Source organism: Chionomys nivalis, chromosome 18, assembly GCF_950005125.1.
Source record: "Chionomys nivalis chromosome 18, mChiNiv1.1, whole genome shotgun sequence".
In the NCBI taxonomy this organism is placed as follows: Eukaryota; Metazoa; Chordata; class Mammalia; order Rodentia; family Cricetidae; genus Chionomys; species Chionomys nivalis.
The window spans coordinates 14063535-14085726 of NC_080103.1; positions in this window are offsets into that span (position 1 = coordinate 14063535).

Consider the following 22192-nt stretch of genomic DNA (forward strand, 5'->3'; position numbering starts at 1 on the left):
GTTTTAGGTAGATAAACTATAGGATGATTCCTTATGACTTTCACAGACATCTTTACAGCTGTTTTCTGATTTTAAGAAATCTTTTTCTAACCTAAGGTCACAAACACTGCTAGGTGTTCTAGATGTTTCATAGTTTCGAGCTTTATAATTAGACACATGATCTAATTGATAAAGTGAGTTATTGTGTGGTAAGGTATACTTCTTTTCTCCACTGATATGTGTAGATATTCACATTATTAGAGGAAAAGTTTTTTATTTTTCATATAATTTCCTTGGCACTTTTATAAAGAAAAAGGTATTGAGGGCTGGGGAGATGGCTCCATGAGCTTGCTACTCTGTGACAATCATCAAAGTACTTAAATCCCTAGTACCTCTATTTTGGGGGATGGTAAAGATAGGAAGATCTAGATATCTTAGCTGAAACAATTAACTTCAGGTTTAGAAAGACACTATATATCAAAGAAATAATGTGGACCATGAAGAAGCAAGAGGCCAACATTTTCCTCTGACCTTTGCATGTATGCATTGTCTTACCCATTTTCATACACATTCACACACACATGCATATATCATACACTAGTACTACACATGTACCAGATAGACAGACAGAGAGAGAGAGAGAGACAGAGAGAGAGAGAGAGAGAGAGAGAGAGAGAGAGAGAGAGAGAGAGAGAGAAAGAAAGAACCAATGACTATAAATGTCTTGATCAGTTTTCAGATTTTCTTCTCTGTTCTACTGATTCATGCATCCATCATTTTGTACTTGTGGACTTGATTAATGGAGATTTCTGAGTATTGACAACAGGTGATATGAGTCACACTGTCATCTTTTCAAAATATTTTTTTCTTTTTAGTCTTTATCACTTCCTTATAAAATTTAGGAATATCTAGCTTATCCTTTCTACTACATCAAAATCACTTGCATTCATATAAGAATTTCTATGAACTCTCAAGACAGTTTAAGAATGTTACCATCTTAACATTATGGAGTTTTCTTAAATATGAAGGCGAAATTATTTACTTACTTAAGTTTTCATTTTTCTCAACAAAAATTAGTATTTTTATAGATCTTGTACTTCTTTTGTGAAATTGCTCATAAATACTTTTCTTTTGATGTTACCATCAGTAAAGTGCTTCTTTATTTCATTTTGTGGCTACTTTGTGTAGTATTTAGAAATATAATTTGTTTTCCTCTTGCCCTTGTATGTTGTGGGTCTTTAAAATTCACCTGTTAGTTCTATTACCCCAGTTTCTTTTTTCTTCAGGTTTGCTCATATAGACCATCATGCAACTTAGGAAAAAAAATTTACTTCTCCTTTCTCAATATGGATGCATTTTATTTCCCTTTATTAACCTAATAGTTAGAGACTCCAATGCTGAACAGAAAGGGTGAGAGTGAAGGTCTGTCATGCTCTTGGTTTTAAAGGAAAAGCACTCATGTCTTTGCTTTTAAGTATGATGCTGAAAGGGAGGTTTCTTCAGTTTTTTCTCCTGGTGGAGGCTGGTAGCTTTCTGTATTGAGTATTTCTATCATGAATAAAGACCGAATTTTATCAATTGCTTCCCCTCTTTATTGAAATGATGTGCCTCCTGTTCTTTATTAACATGGTAAGCTACATTGATTTTCAAATATACACCGATATCTTACATACGCTTAGTCCTGTTGTATAATTACTATGTATTGTTGTGTTCAACTTAACATTTTATAAAGTATGTTTTATTTCTGTCCTGAGGACTTAATCTTTGTTTTTACTTGTGATGAATTTGGCTTTGAGTAATCTTGGATTCATACAATGAATCTGAAAATGTTTCTACCTCTTCAGTTATTTGAATAGGTTTGGATGGAATTGGCATATTTCCCTTTAGGTATTCGGAGAAAAGTTACTTGAGGCTGAAGGTGTGACTCGGCATTTTAAGAACTCGTGATGCTTTTCCAGAGAATTAGAGTTTGGTTCCCCTCATCTATAACAGGCAGCCTACAACTGCAGTTAACTCCAGATCCAGGGGAATCAATGCCTCAGATACTGAATGAGTTCAAGTTCAACCTAACTTACACAGCAAGACCCTGTCACAAAAATAAAACAGCAAAGAGCTGAAGCCCCATCAGTGGTGGAATATTTGCTTAGAATGGATGAAGCATCAAGTTTCATCAACAAATCAAAATAAATAAATAAATAAATAAATAAATAAATAAATATTTTCAGTGCCCCATTTCAATTTATCTGTCTTCCATTTCTTATCAAAAGTAAACATATAACAACTCTGTGTTCTGTTTCCCGCTTTTTTTCTTTATTAGTTTTGTTGTGAGGATGGCTTATAGTCATAAAATTTGCCTGATCTATAAAGGTTGCCACATCTATATATGTGGTGCTAAAGCTTCTGAGGTTTCTTTAATATAATTTTTAATTTTAAAGTGCATATTGGAGGGCAATAGTAGAATACCTGTAACGCAAAAATGTCAGGGGGGATACTGTGGTGTAAGGCCTCAGCCTGGAGGGGATGTAATGACGATAGAGGAGAGGAGAGAATTGAGGAGACTCAACAAAAATTAATAACGTATAAAAAGTCTGTAATCAAACCTGATACTTGGTAGGCAAGCTGATTAAAAAACAAGGAGTTTGAATCATGTCCCTATTTGGGTGGATAAAACTGTTCAGAAATGCTCACTGCTCAAGCAAGACCAGCACACAATGCATCAGTAGCAAGTTGGTTAAGGGGATAACCATCCACTTTCTAGTTGGATTTAACGTTTGCTTCCCAAGAGTGTATCATCTGCTACTGTAAATCCAGTTCAAAGGCCCCTGGCTGGGGAGGATAATCCCTAGTGCAGACACTGCTGTCATTTGTTTGGTAAAGGAGCATGGCATACCTGTCAAGTTGCCTTGAGGATAATTATATGTATTTTCATGCCTATAGATCAGCGCTACTATCAGCTTTGATAAAAGCTTCTTTTACAATGATTTAACAATGACTCTAAAGATGTATAACTGGTCAAAATAGAGAGAATAAGGACTCTTGAATATCTAACCATCAAGGGTATATCTATACGACTCTTCCTGTCTTAATACTTAGGGAACATCACAAAAAAAGGGGGGATGAAAGAATGTAAGAACTAGAGAAGAAAGCAGCTACATGGAATACTGACTTCTGGACATGACATAGGTACTAGGCTCATATTACCTGCATGAGACTAAGCCTATTAACACCCTATTGTAGAAAGGGGAAAGTCTCATAGGATCCCCATCCCTTCTTGAAGATTTATACACAGATAACAGCTGCCAAGGGAAAGAAAGACATTTTCTTCAGTGATATAACCACTGGTAAGGAACCCATGTTTTTGTTATTTTTATGTCTTAGACTTGCTTCCCAAGGATTACTCCTGCACCTAAAGAGTTTAATCAACAGTCAACCAGTGATAAGAGATTTAATTCAAAGATTTACCTCCAATAAGGTACCTCTTTTCTGTTAGTAGATCTGTGTGGTATAAACTGTAGAGAACAAAATGTGAGCACCTTTCAAGTCGCCACTGCTTCTGTTTTCTCTCTCATCTCCTTTATGAACAGTCTACCTATCAAACAGAAGCCTTGACATGGTCCTCACCTCTCCTATTACTTACTCATTTTAAAAATCTCCCTGATAAGTGTCTACCTAGACGTCTGTCCTGCCATTCATTTTGAAAGGACTGGATCTGTTACTTAGGTCTAGCAGGGACATAAGCTGTCTCTGTCCATCTCCTAAGGTTTTATAACTTTTACTGCTGATATTTTCAAAAGAAGATCTTTCTGGAAGGGAAAAAAAGCTGTGTGTTAAGGAAAAAAACAAAAAAACAAAAGCTGTGAGATCCAGCTTGCCAATGAACTAGGGAAGAGTTGAGTATAGATACGCGTAAGTCTTGAACTCTCATTTTCTTACTCAAAGCCTAGTGCTGTTAGAAAAATAAATACTTTGCAGTTTGTTTATCGCCTTTGGTCAGGTTCAAGAGCTATTAACAGATATTTTGGTCAATGTTATACTGTTCATTTAAGGGGGTATTTGCAGGGTTTTCATTCCCATCAGGCAGATTCTCTCTTTCTCTCTCTCTCTCTCTCTCTCTCTCTCTCTCTCTCTCTCTCTCTCTCTCTGTGTGTGTGTGTATTTCTCTTACCATGTAATACTGTCTAAGACTACTACATAAGACTAACACAAGTAAATAGCCTTCTTTCAAGCTCGTTTTTAGCAGAAAAATCTTTGAAACTTTTACCATGAAAGATATTGGGATTTTTTTATTTTTTACTTAGTCATATACATTACTAAATTTCACCTGTACTTCTTTTTTGTTTCATTTTATTTTTTGAGACAGGGTTTCTCTTTATAATAGCCCTGGCTGTCCTGGAACTTGCTCTCAAAATTACAGAGCTCTTCCTGCCTCTCCCTTCCAAGTGCTGAGATTAAAGTTGTGTGCCACCATCGACCGGTTTACCAATACTTCTAAATGAATTTTAATCTTCATTGAATATTAAATTTTATATTTTTTTCTACAAATGTTATGATTGTGTTTTTTCTTTTTAATTAATTTTGTGAGTTACACTGCTTGTTTTCCAGTGTTAAGGCATCTTTGCATTTCTAGAGTAAACTCATTCCATATTATCAAGTGGTATATATAATTGGGTTTAATTATGACTATTTTAAATAAATATTTAAGTGAAATAATTAAATATTTGAATAAAATATGTTTGTATTTGCATTTGTGAATAAGATTATCTTATGATTATCAGTTAATTTTGTGAACGTCAGGTAAACCTAGATATCCCTGGGTGAAGGGAACCTCCGTTAAGAAATTGCTCTGTCCACTTGGCCTGCAGGCCTGTCAGTGGGGCATTTTCTTGCATAATATTGGTGTGGGTGGATCCATCTCTGGGCAAGTGGCCCGGTTTAGGAGAAAGAGAGCTGAGTGTGCCATGGGAAGCAAGCCATTGAGCAGTGTTCCTCCATGACTTCAGCCTTTGCTCCTGCTGGAACTCCTGCCCTGATTTCCCTCAATAGAGCACATAATTAAGATATGGGAGCCATGTTCTCCCTCCTTCTGCTCCTCATTTGGACCTTAAGAGCTCAGACGGTTGATCCAAATTGGGTCTCTGTCTCTCTCTCGATCCATCGCCAGATGAAAGTTTCTGTGCCATTCTCCTTGGCCTCTCGTCAGCTCTCATTGTCCACCACATTAAGAGAGTCCGGTTTTATCCCATGTTTTTTTCAGTAGCAGTCCAGCAAGGAAATCAGGACCACGAGGGGTGCACCCACCCACTGTGACAGTGGAACTGATCTATTGGGAGCTCTCCAAGGCCAGCTGGACTGGGACTGAATAAGCATGGGTTGAAACTGGACTCTCTGAACAAGGCGGACAATGAAGGCTGATGAGAAGCCAAGGACAATGGCACTAGGTTTCGATCCTAATACATGAACTGGCTTTGTGGGAGCGTAGCCTGTTTGGATGCTCACCTTCCTGGACCTAGATAGAAGTGGGAGGACCTTGGTCTTCCTGTAGAGCAGGGAATTTGGACTGCTCTTCAGTATCGAGAGGGAGGGGGAGTGGACTAGGGGGAGGAGAAGTGGAGTGGGGATAGGGGGAGGGGAACAGGGGGAGGGGGCAATATGTGGGAGGAGGGGGAGGGAAATGGGAAACGGGGAGCAGTTGGAAATTTTAAGCAAAAAAGAATAAAAAAAAATACCAAAAAAAAAAAAAAAAAAAAAAAAAAAAGATATGGGAGCCAAATAAATTCTGTCTTCCACCAAGGAGGTTTTAGACAACATTTTATTATAGCAACAAAACTACTTTGTAACTGACTGTCATTTTTCTAACATTTTATCAAGCAGGTCTAATTATCGTTTCTGGCAGAGTGGTTCTTGGATTTTTCTAATGCTGTGGCCCCCCCAACCATAAAATTATTTCATTGCTACTTCATAACTGTAATTTTGCTACTTTATGAATTGTAATGTAAACATATGATAGTCTTTGGAGTCGAGACCCACAGGTTGAGAACCACTGTTCTGGCATGTGGCCGTGCAACCAGTATGGACTCTTTGCCTAACTATAATGAAGCCACTTTCATTAAAAACTCGGGGTTACATTTCTGAGATCTATATCTTCGTGTTATTTGGTCTGGACTTTCAGACTGATTTCATTTTAGATACCTTATGATACCTCATGAATGTTACATGAGTCAGGACCCACGTTATTCCTTTGCCCCAAGTGAATATTCACAAATTTGGAGAATGCTTGCTTCTTTTAATTTCTTTTCCCCTTACACCCTTGCCTCTTCAGTCTCGGCTTCCCCAATTCTTCTATAGAGATTGTCCCTTTGTCCCGTGTTGGATGCCATCTGCCTCGCTGTTTGTCCTAGAGTCTGGTGCCATGTGTCTGACTGACTGACTCTGGCGAACTGAGATACAGTGGACCAGGAACCCTTTGCATGCTTCCGTTTCATAAATTTGGAAGGTCATCCTTCCTGAAACTTAAACAACCAGAACTAGGTTCTATCTAAAAAAAAGAACCAGGATAGAGATGCAGGAAGCCATGCCAAGAGTGTGTGGTCTTGAACGCATGGTTTGACCAGTGCATGGAGCCCGAGAAGATGACAAAAGCTTTATCCAAACAGGGCCTGGCTTCTGTCCACGGGGAAAGAGCGCAGCTCCGCCGCCCCAGCTCGTCCTCTGATCCCGTACACATGCACTTCATTGTGCTAAAGCTGTGGAACAGTGCAGTGGTGATTTATGAGGGCTGCGTTTCTTCCCTGATCCGGGCTGCCACATTGCTGGAGGTTTGCTTTTAAGTCCACGTCAGGGGCAACTGGCAACCAGCTGTTGGAAACTGGTTTAAGAAAAATAATAAAAGTAAAAATACCCACGGACTATCCTGTCATTGAAGGTTTCTGGTACCTGCCACCAGCTTTGGAATGAATAAGAGAGATTTTCCTCCTCGGAATGAGACTTCTTTAATGACAAATAGATTTATATTGTGCTGGGATGATTGCTAGGGACCAAGAGGTCTCACATACGGCCTAAGTTAACAATTGAGATCTTCAGAGTAATAATTCATATGGCTCCGCCCCTTTAGTCTTCATGGGTTCCCAACTACTACATATGTACCAAACTCCCAAAACATTGGTTCTTCCACACTTCTCCCTCTCTCTGGGGTGGGAGCTGATAGGTGGGAGAGACTAGAGATGATACCAACTCTCTGCCCACTAAGACAGTATGATAAGGCAGTAGCACGCAGGAAAAGAAAAAAAAACAAACAAAAAAAAAACAGCAATTGTTTAGGGCCCTTCACATTTATGGGCCCTGAAACAGAGAGAAAGAAAGAACTCTCTCTAGGATCCATCGTTTTTTTTTGGATTTCTAGGTGCAGGATCTTCATAGGTATTTTATGAACTGTGTTTTTGCACAAACCCCCAACTACCTCAGAACATTTAGTGATCTGTTCGTAAATTATTTGTGGCTAATTTCAAGAAAGAACAGATGCCTTGCAGTGAAATAAATAGAAAGCAAAATAACAAATAAATAGAAAGCAAAAGTTATGGCAACTAAAGGGACAGGCCAGCTATAGAAGCCAGCAGCCAGAATTTGTAAGCTTAAAGAGTGAGTTAGTGCGGTTGTGGGCAAATAGTTTCTTTTGAAAGGGTAGTCTTGTAACTAAACAGATAAAGAAGCTATGTGTGGAGAAAAACTAAATTCCCCAGACTTTGCTCAGAAGCACAGTCAACTCACGGGAAAGATACAGCTGCGAGCTTTATTCGAGGTGTTTGTCAGAACGTTCGTGAAGATGGAACAATGTAAAACGGTTTCTTGAATTGAACGAGTGTCTCTGATGCAAAGTAGAGAAAAGACATACTCTTTCTTTCTTTTTTAAATGAGAGTGGCCCTGGTGTTCTTATTTTCTTACCTATTATGGGGGAACTCGCACAAGTATTTAATGATTACGACCAGCAAGTCTACTAAAAGCTGGTGAGCTAAATGATCAGGTTCGTCCTGTGACCTAGACTAAGCGCTCATCACCGCACGGGGATCTGTGCAGCACATTAACTGGGGGTCTACTGTCAAATCTGTCTTCATGAGCCCACCTCCAGGTCTCAAGAGTCAGGTTCTTATCTTCACATTTCCCTGGGAAATCATCTTTTTGGTCCTTTGGAGTAGTCTAGTCTCAGCCTTGCAGTTCTCAGGAGTCAGTGGTCAGCATTAAGGAAAAATGCTCTGTTGGCTGTCATGGGCCAGCAAAAATTTTCTGTCTGAGGCTAGCTCCCATCCAGTGTCCATCACGCCATCTCTGCACCTACAGTAGATTATTAACCATTTCAGCCTTCTCTGTTACCTGCTGAAATGAGAATGCATGGTCTCTGGGCCTCTGCAGCCCTTCCCCTTCCATTAACCTAAGTCACACCAGATGTGGGTCTTTAGTGCTTAGGAAAACTGATGTCACCAGTCACAATACTTCTATTGTTATATAGAGTTTTTAAATACAAATAATACTGGGGCGGGTTTTTTTCCCCTCCTTCTCCCTTTCTCTTCTATCTGGATGAGCCAAAGATTATTCAATTAGGCATCCAGAAACTGTGATGAAAAATTCATGCATAATGTCAAAAAAAATGAAGATGCAGCAAAGAAAGGAGGAGGATGCTATGCTATGCTGTGGGCAAGAGGAACGGCGACCTCGGGGACCAGCAGTTAGTCTAATGGATGGCTGGTGTGTGCAAGACATTATTATATGTTATGTGAGTGTAGGGAGATGGCAGCTGAGCTGAGCAATACACCTGCTGGGCTCCAAGAAGCTGAAACAGCTGCATGCATTGATTTAGAAGCTTACTACTTGGGGCTCCAGGAACGAATCAAGCGACAGCTCATAAAAACCGAGGGTTTTATGATCCCCCCTCTCTCTGTAAGCAAACAGCCACATCATATGTTTTCCTAACGTGGTCATAACTCAAAATTAAATCCCAGCCCAAAGTGTCAGCCTGTTGCCGTGTCAGGGCTGTAATGGCTTGTTTTAGAGGTTGCCATGGAGATGGTGGAGGAAAGATGGGGGTAGGTTTGGGGAGGTGGCAAGGGGCACAAAGTGTTCTTCCCCTAGGTGTGCCTTCGGCACTTAAGAACAATTAGGTGTTTTGTTTTAAGGCAGTAAGCAAAGTTAGCAGTGTTTAGCCGGCAATTTCAGGCCTATCACAACCGCTAGCTTCCCGTTTTCAGACACCACGTGTCGTTTCACTGGAGAACATCTCCTGCCAGTGTGGGAAAGGGTGAACTGTAGGGAGATTGCTCCCAAGATATGACTCTGAGCCTCTCTCACTTCAAAACCAGTCACTCATTTCTTGGAATGAAGTGGAGTCAAAGTACTTCGCTAAATAATGAAGGAAAGTGGGTGCCAGAACAGTCTGCCAGAGCACCCCAAGGCTGCAGGCTGAATATGCAAACTGAAATGCTGTGGGCCTCAAAGACATTAGGCAAAATTTCCCTGTGGTGCTCGCTCAGAAGGTGAGCAGAGAAGCAGGCAGCTTCTCTGTGGGCCCAGACAGCATCAGGGTTTTCATTCCTTTTAAGAACAGCTACTGAGTATCAGGGAGCTTGAAAATTGAATGCTCAGAGATATGCAAATGAATGAAAGAATGCTGGGGAATCAGGAATATGTGCCTCGCTGATAGTAGTTTTGTAGCATTGTAAGCATGGCTGTTCTTTAAAGTTCACATCACCAAATTTCTGTATAATGCCCAGGTTCTGGCAATAGCCTAGCCTTTTACGCTGACATTTTACCCATGGCCAAGGCATCCCTCAAGCTGCTCTGTACTGCCATTTCTCTAACCACACCCCACCCCACACCCCCTAGGTGACCTCTCTCCTGAATGGCTCTGTCTTTCTAGTTTCCCAGAGTGTATATCACTTAAATGTCATCTCGTAGCCTCCTTCCCTACAGCAGTTTTTATCCTCATTTTCAGCTTTATATTAGTCTCAGTTCCCAGAGCCCCCAAAACCAGGTGCAGTTTTGGTTTCCCTTCCTCTATGCAAACAGATACTTTCTCTTTCCTTTCTCAATGCTCTGAAGTCCACAGCTTCTTCTCCAGCTTCGTTTTCCTTTCTGAGTACAGGCGGGCCAAGCCTCTTCATGCTTCAGCTGCAGCAATTGCTTCTCATTCTGTCCGCCTTCTTCCAGTTTCCCAGGTCTATTATTATTATTACTATTATTATTATTATTATTTTCATTAATTTTTCTTATAGAAGGCCTAATCCCTTGCACAATCAAGGTAACCCTCCCCTATTATGGTATACTCCCCAAATTTCCCCATTCCCTACTGAACACAATTCTAACATTATCATTTGATACTTAAGAAAAAAACTTAAATTTTATTACCTTATTTCCTTCTGGTAGGTAACATACAGATTTCTGGCTCAGTAAAAATACTACTTAATTACCATAAATACAATATCAAGTTAGTATATCTAAATAAAAATTTTTATATATGTGTGTGTATCAAAATGTATCATTTAATGATGTTTTATGTTTTTATATTTCAAATTTGGGTGATTTGTCCATTTGAAATTATTTATGGTAGCATACGTGATATGCATAGAGTACAAATTTGATGACTGACCTTGATCAACAACTTGATTGCACAGAAACATTTTTACCTGGGCAGAGGCACCGGCGTGCAGGCAGGCCCGGGTGGCGGCGGCACCGACAGTCAGGCCCGGCAGGCAGGCCTAGGCGGCGGAAGCACCGGCGCACAGACAGTTCCGGGCGGCGGAGGCACCGGCAGGCAGGCCCGGGCGGCGGAGGCACTGGATGCAGGATAGTGCGGGCAAGAAACAGTGAAGCCTGCACTGAGAACAGATTGCCCCGCTACAATTAAATCAAACCCAATAGATAGCATCGGTAAGAGGAGATGGGCAGAGGCCAAGGCAAGAATTCACCCAACAATCTGAAAAACAACATGAAAACACCAGAACCCAATCATCTTACAACACAAGGACTTGAACACCCTATCACAGGAGAAGAGGAAAAAACTGACTTTTTGAAAGCAATAGAGTCCCTTAAACAACATGTAAAAAACGCCCTCATAGAAATGGATGAGAAGTATAACAAAAAGTTTGAAGAAATGAGTAAATACGTAAATGATACCCTGGGAAGCCAAGAAAAAACGATCAAACAGGTAATGGAAACAGTCCAAGAATTGAAAACTGAAATGGAAGCAAGGAAGAAAACACAAACTGAGGACCAGCTGGATATGGCAAATATAGGTCAACGAGCAGAGACTACAGAAACAAGCATAATCAATAGAATACAAGAGATAGAAGAAAGAATCTCAGATTCTGAAGACAACATAGAGAAAATAAACGGACTGATCAAAGAAAACACCAAAACCAACAAATTCTCATCACAAAACATTCAGGAATTATGGGACACAATAAAAAGACCAAACCTAAGAATAATAGGGATAGAAGAAGGAGAAGAGGCACAGCTCAAAGGTCCAGAAAACATTTTTAACAAAATTATGGAAGAAAACTTCCCCAACATAAAGAAAGATATTCCTTTCAATATTCAAGAAGCATACAGAACACCAAACAGACTGGATAAAAAAAAAAACGTCCCCTCGCCATATAATAATCAAAACACAAAATATACAGATTAAAGAAAGAATATTAAGAGCTGCAAAGGAAAAAGGCCAAGTAACTTATAAAGGTAAACCGATCAGACTTACACCTGACTTCTCTATGGAAACCATGAAAGCCAGAAGGTCCTGGATAGAGGTACTACAGAAACTAAGAGACCATGGATGCAAACCCAAACTACTATACCCAGCCAAGCTATCGTTCACTATCAATGGAGAAAACAAGACATTCCAGGATAAGAACAAATTTAAACAATACGTTGCCACAAATCCAGCCCTACAGAAAGTAATAGAAGGAAAATCACAACCCAAGGAATCCAACATTGCCAACACTGCCTACAATAACCCAGGCATCTAGTGACCCTTCAACAGCACAACTCAAAGAAGGGAGACACACAAACTCTTCTACCAAAAGCAGTAAGAATAACCGGAGTTAACAACCACTGGTCATTACTATCACTTAATATTAATGGTCTCAATTCACCAATAAAAAGGCACAGGCTAAGAGATTGGATACGAAAACAGGATCCAACAGTCTGCTGTTTGCAAGAAACTCATCTCAACCACAAAGACAGGCATCTACTCAGAGTAAAGGGTTGGGAAAAGGTTTTTCAAGCAAATGGTCCTAAGAAAAAAGCAGGTGTGGCCATACTAATTTCTAACAAAACTGACTTCAAACTAAAATCAATCAGAAGAGATCGACAGGGACACTTTATACTCATAACAGGAACGATTCAGCAGGATGAAGTCTCAATCCTGAATATCTATGCCCCTAATATAAAAGCACCCACTTATGTAAAAGAAATATTGCTAAAACTCAAGGCAGACATCAAATCACACACACTAGTAGTAGGAGACTTCAACACACCTCTCTCACCAATGGACAGGTCAATCAGACAGAAAACTAATAGAGAATTAAGAGAATTGTTGGAGGTAATGAATCAAATGGACTTAACAGACATCTATAGAACACTCCACCCAAATAGGAAAGAATACACCTTCTTCTCTGCAGCTCATGGAACCTTCTCGAAAATTGACCACATACTTGGAAACAAAGGAAATCTCCACAGATACAAAAAAATATCAGTGTCCACCTGTGTCTTATCAGATCACCACGGATTAAAGTTAGAAGCCACCAACAAAGCTACCCCCAGAAAACTGACAAACTCATGGAAACTGAACAGTCAACTACTGAACCACACCTGGGTCAAGGAAGAAATTAAGAAAGAAATTAAACTCTTCCTTGAATTTAATGAAAACAAAGAGACAACATACTCAAACCTATGGGACACGATGAAAGCAGTGCTAAGAGGAAAGTTCATAGCACTAAGTGCCCACTTAAAGAAAACGGAGAAAGCATACATTGGGGACTTAACAGCACACCTGAAAGCTCTAGAAAAAAAAGAAGCAGACGCGCCCAGGAGGAGTAGAAGACTGGAAATAATCAAACTGAGGGCAGAAATCAACAAAATAGAAACACAGAAAACAGTCCAAAGAATCAATGAAACAAAAAGTTGGTTCTTGGAGAAAATCAACAAGATTGACAAACCCCTATCCAAACTAATTAAACGACAGAGAGAGAACACGCAAATAAATAAGATCAGAAATGAAAAGGGGGACATAACCACAGACACAGAGGAAATTCAGAGAATCATTAGATCTTACTACAAAAGCCTGTATGCCACAAAACTGGAAAATGCAAAAGAAATGGACACTTTTTTAGATAAGTACCATATACCAAACCTAAACCAAGACCAGGTGAACGATCTAAATAGACCTGTTAGTCGCGAAGAATTAGAAACAGTTATCAAAAATCTCCCTTCCAAAAAAAGCCCAGGGCCAGATGGTTTCAATGCAGAATTCTACCAGAACTTCCAAGAAGAGCTAATACCTATACTTCTTAATGTATTTCACAATATAGAAATAGAAGAGTCATTGCCAAATTCCTTTTATGAAGCTACAGTTACCCTGATACCAAAACCACACAAAGACCCAACCAAGAAAGAGAATTACAGGCCTATCTCACTCATGAACATCGACGCAAAAATTCTCAATAAAATACTGGCAAACCGAATCCAAGAACACATTAGAAAAGTTATCCATTATGATCAAGTAGGCTTCATTCCAGAGATGCAGGGCTGGTTCAACATACGCAAATCTATCAATGTAATCAACCATATAAATAAACTGAAAGAAAAAAACCATATGATCATTTCATTAGATGCTGAAAAAGCATTCGACAAAATTCAACACTCCTTTATGATAAAGGTCTTGGAGAGATTAGGGATACAAGGGGCATACCTAAATATAATAAAAGCTATTTACAGCAAGCCGACAGCTAACATTAAATTAAATGGAGAAAAACTCAAAGCCATCCCACTAAAATCAGGAACACGACAAGGATGTCCACTCTCTCCATACCTCTTCAATATAGTGCTTGAAGTTCTAGCAATAGCAATAAGACAACATAAGGGGATCAAGGGGATCCATATTGGAAAGGAAGAAGTTAAGCTTTCATTATTTGCAGATGATATGATAGTATACATAACCGACCCCAAAAACTCTACCAAAGAACTCCTACAGCTGATAAACACCTTTGGTAATGTGGCAGGATACAAAATCAACTCCAAAAAATCAGTTGCCTTCCTATACACTAAGGATAAGGAAGCAGAGAGGGAAATCAGAGAAGCATCACCTTTCACGATAGCCACAAATAGCATAAAATACCTTGGGGTAACTCTGACCAAGGAAGTGAAAGATCTATTTGGCAAGAACTTTAAGTCTTTGAAGAAAGAAATTGAAGAGGATACCAGAAAATGGAAGGACCTCCCTTGCTCTTGGATTGGGAGGATCAACATAGTAAAAATGGCAATTCTACCAAAAGCAATCTATAGATTCAACGCAATCCCCATCAAAATCCCATCAAAATTCTTCACAGATCTGGAGAAGACAATAATCAACTTTATATGGAAAAACAAAAAACCCAGGATAGCCAAAACAATCTTATACAATAAAGGATTGTCTGGAGGCATTACCATCCCTGACTTCAAACTCTATTACAGAGCTACAGTACTGAAAACGGCTTGGTACTGGCATAAAAACAGAGAAGTCGACCAATGGAATAGAATAGAAGACCCTGACTTTAGCCCACAAACCTATGAACACCTGATTTTCGATAAAGGAGCTAAAAGTATACAATGGAAAAAAGAGAGCATCTTCAACAAATTGTGCTGGCAAAACTGGAAGTCAATCTGTAGAAGAATGAAAATAGATCCATATATATCACCATGCACAAAACTCAAGTCCAAATGGATTAAAGACCTCAATATCAGTCCAAACACACTGAATCTGATAGAAGAGAAAGTGGGAAGTACTCTACAACACATGGGCACAGGAGAACACTTCCTACGTACAACCCCAGCAGCACAAACACTAAGAACATCATTGAATAAATGGGACCTCCTGAGACTGAGAAGCTTCTGTAAAGCAAAGGACACTGTCACTAAGACAGAAAGGCAACCCACTGACTGGGAGAAGATCTTCACCAACCCCGCAACTGACAAAGGTCTGATATCCAAAATATACAAAGAACTCAAGAAATTAGACCGTAAAAGGTTAATCAATCCAATTATAAAATGGGGCACTGAGCTGAACAGAGACTTTTCAACAGAAGAAGTTCAAATGGCCAAAAGTCACTTAAGATCATGCTCAACTTCCTTAGCAATCAGGGAAATGCAAATCAAGACAACATTAAGATACCATCTTACACCGGTCAGAATGGCTAAAATCAAAAACACCAATGATAGCCTCTGCTGGAGAGGTTGTGGAGAAAGGGGCACTCTCATCCATTGTTGGTGGGAATGCAAACTTGTGCAACCACTTTGGAAAGCAGTGTGGCGGTTTCTCAGGAAAGTCGGGTTCAACCTACCTCTTGACCCAGCAATACCACTATTGGGAATATACCCAAGAGATGCCCAAACATACAACAAAAGTATATGCTCAACTATGTTCATAGCAGCATTGTTTGTAATTGCCAGAACCTGGAAACAACCTAGATGTCCTTCAATGGAAGAATGGATGAAGAAAGTATGGAATATATACATATTAGAGTACTACTCAGCAGTAAAAAACAATGACTTCTTGAATTTTGCATACAAATGGACGGAAATTGAAAACACTATCCTGAGTGAGGTAAGCCAGACCCAAAAAGAGGAACATGGGATGTACTCACTCATATTTGGTTTCTAGCCATAAATAAAGGACATTGAGACTATAATTCGTGACTCTAGAGAAGCTAAATAAGAAGGTGAACCCAAAGAAAAACATATAAGCATCCCCCTGAATATTAACCTTCATCAGGCGATGAAAGAAGACAGAGACAGAGACCAACATTGGAGCACTGGACTGAAGTCTCACGATCCAAAGGAGGAGCAGAAGGAGAGTGAGCACGAGCAAGGAACTCAGGACGGCGAGGGGTGCACCCACACACTGAGGCAATGGGGATGATCTATCGGGAACTCACCAAGGCCAGCTGGCCGGGGACTGAAAAAGCATGGGACAAAACCGGTCTCGCTGAACATAATGGACAATGAGGACTACTGAGAACTGAAGAACAATGGCAATGGGTTCTTGATCCTATTGCATGTAATGGCTTTGTGGGAGCCCAGGTAGTTTGGATGCTCACCTTAATAGACCTGGATGGAGGTGGGTGGTCCTTGGACCTCCCACAGGGCAGAGAAACCTGCTTACTCTTTGGGCTGAGGAGGAAGGAAGACTTGATTGGGGGAGGGGGAGGGAATGGGAGGTGGTGGCGGGGAAGAGGCAGAAATCTTTAATAATTAAATTAATTAATTAATAAAAAAAGAATAAAAAATAAATAAAGAAAAAAAGAAAAAAAAAAGAAACATTTTTACCTTTGTGTTGTCCCTTTATTCACTTTAAGTGTGTTGCCTGTAGTTTTGAAGTTTTATCAAGACGAAGCCTTTCATGGGCCAATATCATACAATATTTCCTCCCTCTTTATTTAGCGGTTCTATAGTTTCAGGACTTTAATTACTTTGGGAGAGAGTTTGTAAGAACTGGGTTTGAGTCTTGTCATTTTGTAAAAATATACTAAGCTTTCTTGGCACTGCCTTCTCAAGAGGCAACCCTTCCACCAGTTTTCTCAATGACTTTGTTGAAAGCCAATTCTCTACAAATTTGTGAATTTATTTCTGGAGCCTCTATTCTATTCCACTGGTTCCCATGACTGAGTTTATGTAAATTATGTTTGGGTTGTAATTGCTTTGCTATATATTTTAAGGTCAAACAGTTTGATGACTTCAGCTTTTTAGTTTGGTTTTGTTTTAGTTTTTCCTTATTACAATGCTTTGGACTTTTGGGATGGCTGGTGGTTCCAGGTGCTTTTTTGCATCCTTTTCTTATTTATGTGAAGAATGCCATTGTGAATATACTGAGTCCATAGATTCTTTTGAGTAGTACTTACATTTTAATAACATTGATTAATTAATTCATCACCTCCATTAATACAATGTATCTTAATTAATTTCTTCTGTTCCCTTCAATTTCTCTTATCAGTTATATAGTTTTCATTTTAGAGGTCGTTCACTTCATGATGAACCTTATTCTTGGGTATTATATTATTTTTATTAATTGTTTCAAATACTGTTGCTTTCTTGGGTTTCTTTTCAGTTAGTTCAGTTGATTTCTGTGTATTGACTTTGTAACTTGCAAACTTACTGAACTTATTTATTGGGTCTAACAAATTTCAGTACAGTCTGTAGGGTTTTCTTCATATAATATCCTTTTTTTTTCTGTAAATGAGAGTTAATTTAACGTCTTTTTAACTTAAATTATTTCTATTTCTACCTTTAGTCCAATTCCTCAGCCTTGAACTTCCGGCATTATTTTGATTATAAGTGAGGAAATAAGTAATCCTTACATTATAAGTGACTTTTCTAGTACCACAGTCAAATACTGACAGGCAGAATTGAGGGAGAAAGGGTTTATTTTGGTTCACAGTTCAAGGACATAAAGGTCACAATGGCAAGGAAGCATGGAGGTAGAAGAAGGCAGGAATTGGTCATATTGCATCCAGGAAGCATTCAGGAAATGTGGAGTGTAGCCTGGCTATAAAACCTCTAGACCTAACCCCATGATGCTCTCCTTCAGTGATGCTCTACTTCCTAACGGTTTTGCAGGCTTCCCAACAGCATCACCAGTTGGAGACCAAATGTTCAAACACGTGAGTCCATGGAGGACATTTCACGTCCAAATTACAACTCTTATCATGTTCTAAATTTTAGAGAAAAAAATCAACTTCTTGCTGTTCAACACAGTATTAGTGATGGTTTTTAAACAGCCTTTACTATGCCGATGTTCTTTCATTCTTACATAGTTCACTGAGAGGTTTCGCCATTGGGAATATTGAATTGTGTCAAATGATTCTTATTTTATTGAAATTATCACATGTTTTTTGACCTTGACTTTAACCAGCTTACTTCTAATGGTTTTGTCCTTAAGCATGAGGTATGCTTTGAACATAGATAGCTATACTTCATTTTCTTAGGGAAATTTTTGTCTGTTTATATTTTAGGGGGTTGATGGAAAACTCAAGCTGATTGTTGAATATTATCAAATGGTAGTTCAGCATCCATTGTGGTAATGGGAAAATTGCATTATATCTTGATGATTTTGGAGATAGTGTCTGATGGCAAGTATTTCCCAACTTTCAGGAAGTACCTTACTGCTTAATACGTATAATCCTGGACAAGTTTCTAAACCCTCTGAGCAGCTTATGAAGTACAGAAAGCAACAATCTTTTCATGTTAACTACATGAAAAGCAAGCAGGTGAATACACATGAATTTCTGAGAATGAAATCTGGTATGTAACAGACATTAGAGTGGTATTAGCTATTCAGATTTTCTCACTGAGTAGGCTGGTGTTATAGATTATGTTATTAGGTTTAACCCCATCACACATCTTGCATTTTCAGAATCAATCTCATTCAGTAATTTGTCTATAACTTTTTAAATATTTCATTTGGATATTTTTATTGATATCAATATTTAACTTTCACCGATGGTCTCATGAAGCTTCACCCCCACTGAGTAGAGTTCATGATATTAAATGACACTTTACACACTATGAGAGGAGAAAAGCAACCGTCAATATCACCAGCTGCACACCCTATAACCTACAGCAGAGACCTGCCTGCAAGATATATTGGTGCAATAGTGGTACAAATATGGGAGTCACCAACCACTTTTTGATTGAATTTAAGGCTCACTCCATGACATGGAACCCATACCTGACTGTTAAAATGTCTCAAAACCTGAGATTATATAAGTCACAGGCCTAGGAAAAAACTTATTACTATTAGTCCAGTAAAGAAATATAGAAATAAAATGAGTCCTAATTTATATGCCCATAGAGAAAAGCATCACTCAGCCCTCATAAAAGAAGCTTCTTCTTGATGTACATGGTAATTAGCAAGCAGATCCACAACTGGAAACATACATAGAGAGTGAAAGCCTTTTGAGTACTCAACCCTAACTGTCTTTATCAAACCCATCCTTCAAGGTTCAGGGATCTATGAAGAAGAAAGAGGAGGGATAAAGATTGTAAGAGAAAGAGGTAGCAGATGGTTTTTCTTAGGTATCTTTAATTTTATGTTGTCATGCTTAATAAAATAATGCATTTTCTACACTCACAAACAGGTAGAAATTCCTCATGTGACTGAATTTCCTAACAAAGAGCTAGATGTAGATTCTTTCTGGAGGCGATATCTCTCTGACTACTTCTATCTATTCCTTAAACATAATTTGTATTTTTAATTAATTAATTTTACATATGTAAAGCAAAGGACACTGTCACTAAGACAAAAAGGGGACCCACTGACTGGGAGAAGATCTTCACCAACCCTGCAACTGACAAAGGTCTGATCTCCAAAATATATAAAGAACTCAAGAAATTAGACCGTAAAAGACTAATCAATCCAATTATAAAATGGGGCACTGAGCTGAACAGAGAATTCTCAACAGAAGAATTTCAAATGGCCAAAAAACACTTAAGGTCAGGCTCAACTTCCTTAGCGATCAGGGAAATGCAAATTAAGACAACTTTAAGATACCATCTTACACCTGTCAGAATGGCTAAAATAAAAAGCACCAATGATAGCCTTTGCTGGAGAGGTTGTGGAGAAAGGGGTACACTCATCCATTGCTGGTGGGAATGCAAACTTGTGCAACCACTTTGGACAGCAGTGTTGCGGTTCCTCAGGAAATTCGGGATCAACCTACCTCGGGACCCAGCAATACCACTCTTGGGAATATACCCAAGAGATGCCCAAACATACAACAAAAGTATATGCTCAACTATGTTCATAGCAGCATTGTTTGTAATAGCCAGGACCTGGAAACAACCTAGACGCCCTTCAATGGAAGAATGGATGAAGAAAGTATGGAATATATACATATTAGAGTACTACTCAGCAGTAAAAAACAATGACTTCTTGAATTTTGCATGCAAATGGACGGAAATAGAAAACACTATCCTGAGTGAGGTAAGCCAGACCCAAAAGGAGGAACATGGGATGTACTCACTCATATTTGGTTTCTAGCCATAAATAAAGGACATTGAGCCTAGAATTCGTGATCCTAGAGAAGCTAAATAAGAAGGTGAACCCAAAGAAAAACATATAGGCATCCTCCTGAACAGTAACCTTCATCAGGCGATGAAAGGAGAAAGATACAAAGACCCACATTGGAGCACCGGACTGAAATCTCAAGGTCCAAATCAGGAGCAGAAGGAGAGAGAGCACGAGCAAGGAACTCAGGACCGCGAGGGGGGCACCCACACACCGAGACAATGGGGGTGTTCTATCGGGAACTCACCAAGGCCAGCTGGCCTGGGTCTGAAAAAACATGGGATAAAACCGGACTCGCTGAACATAGCAGACAATGAGGACTACTGAGAACTCAAGAACAATGGCAATGGGTTTTTGATCCTACTGCACGTACTGGCTTTGTGGGAGCCTAGGCAGTTTGGATACTCCTCTCAATAGACCGGGATGGAGGTGGATGGTCTTTGGACTTCCCACAGGGCAGGGAACCCTGATTGCTCTTAGGGCAGACGAGGGAGGGGGACTTGATTGGGGGAGGGGGAGGGAAATGGGAGGTAGTGGTGGGGAGGAGGCAGAAATCTTTAATAAATAAATAAATAAAAAGGAAAAAAATTTTTACATAGCAACCACAGCTTCCCCTCCTTCCTCTCTTCTCACTTTCTCTTCCACCTCTCTTCAACTCCCCCCCTGCCAATCCCCTCCTCCTCATCTCCATTCATAAGGGTTAAGATCTCCCATGGGAGTCAACAAAGAATGACATATCAAGTTGAGACAGGACCAAGACCTTTCCTCTTGCATCAAGGCTGGGCAAGGCATCCCACCATAGGGAATAGGTTCCAAAGAGCCAGCTCATGTGTCAGGGACAGTTCCTAGATCCAACTTCTGGGGACCCCACAAAAGACAAAGCTACTCAACTGTCATTCAGATGCAGAGGGCCTAGGTCCATCCCATGCTGGCTCCCTAGCTTTTTGTCCAGAGTCTGTAAGCTTTTATAAGCTTAGGCCAGTTGTCTCTGTAAATTTCCCTATCACGATCTTGACACCCCTTGATCATATAATCCCTCCTCCTTCTCTTCAATTGGTCTCCCAGAGCTTGGCCCAGGGCTTGACTGTGGATCTCTGCATCTGCTTCCATCAGTTACTGGATGAAGACTTCTGTTTGTCATTCTGGATCTGGGTTACCTCATTCAGAGTGATGTTTTTTCTAGGTCCATTCATTAGCCTGCAAATTTCATAATGTTGTTGTTTTTTCCCTCTGAGTAATACTCCATTGTGTAAATGTACCACATTTTCTTTATTCATTTCCAATTGAGGGTCATCTAGGTTGTTTACAGGCACTGGCTAGTACAAATAATGCTGTGTGAACATAATTGAGCAAGTGTCCTTGTGGTATGATTGAGCATCCCAAGAATGGTATCCCCGGATCTTGAAGTAGATTGTTTCCCAGTTTTCTGAGAAGCTATTATACTGATTTCCAAAATGATTGTACAAGTTTGCACTCCCATCAGCAGTGGAGAAGTGTTCCTTTACTCCATGTCCTCTCTAATATAAGCTGTCATTCGTGTTTTTGATCTTAGCCATTCTGGCAAATGTAAGATGGTATCTCAGAGTCATTTTTGATTTGCATTTCCCTGTTAGCTCAGCATGTTGAACAATTCTTTAAGTGTATCTCAACCATTAGAGATTGTTCTGTTGAGAGTTGTCTGTTCTGAGAGTTCTCTTGAATTGAATCTTGTATTTACTATGTCAATGTCCATTTTAATAGCTTTTGAAAGATATATACATAATTCTAAACAGTACATGGAAATTTTTATTTACCATCAAATCTATGATCATTTCCTGAGAGTAATTTTTTTCTTTTCCTATAATGTTTTCATTTATATATCGTGTGTGTGCATGCCTCCATCATGTTTTTGATTGTCAAAGGATGAATTGTGG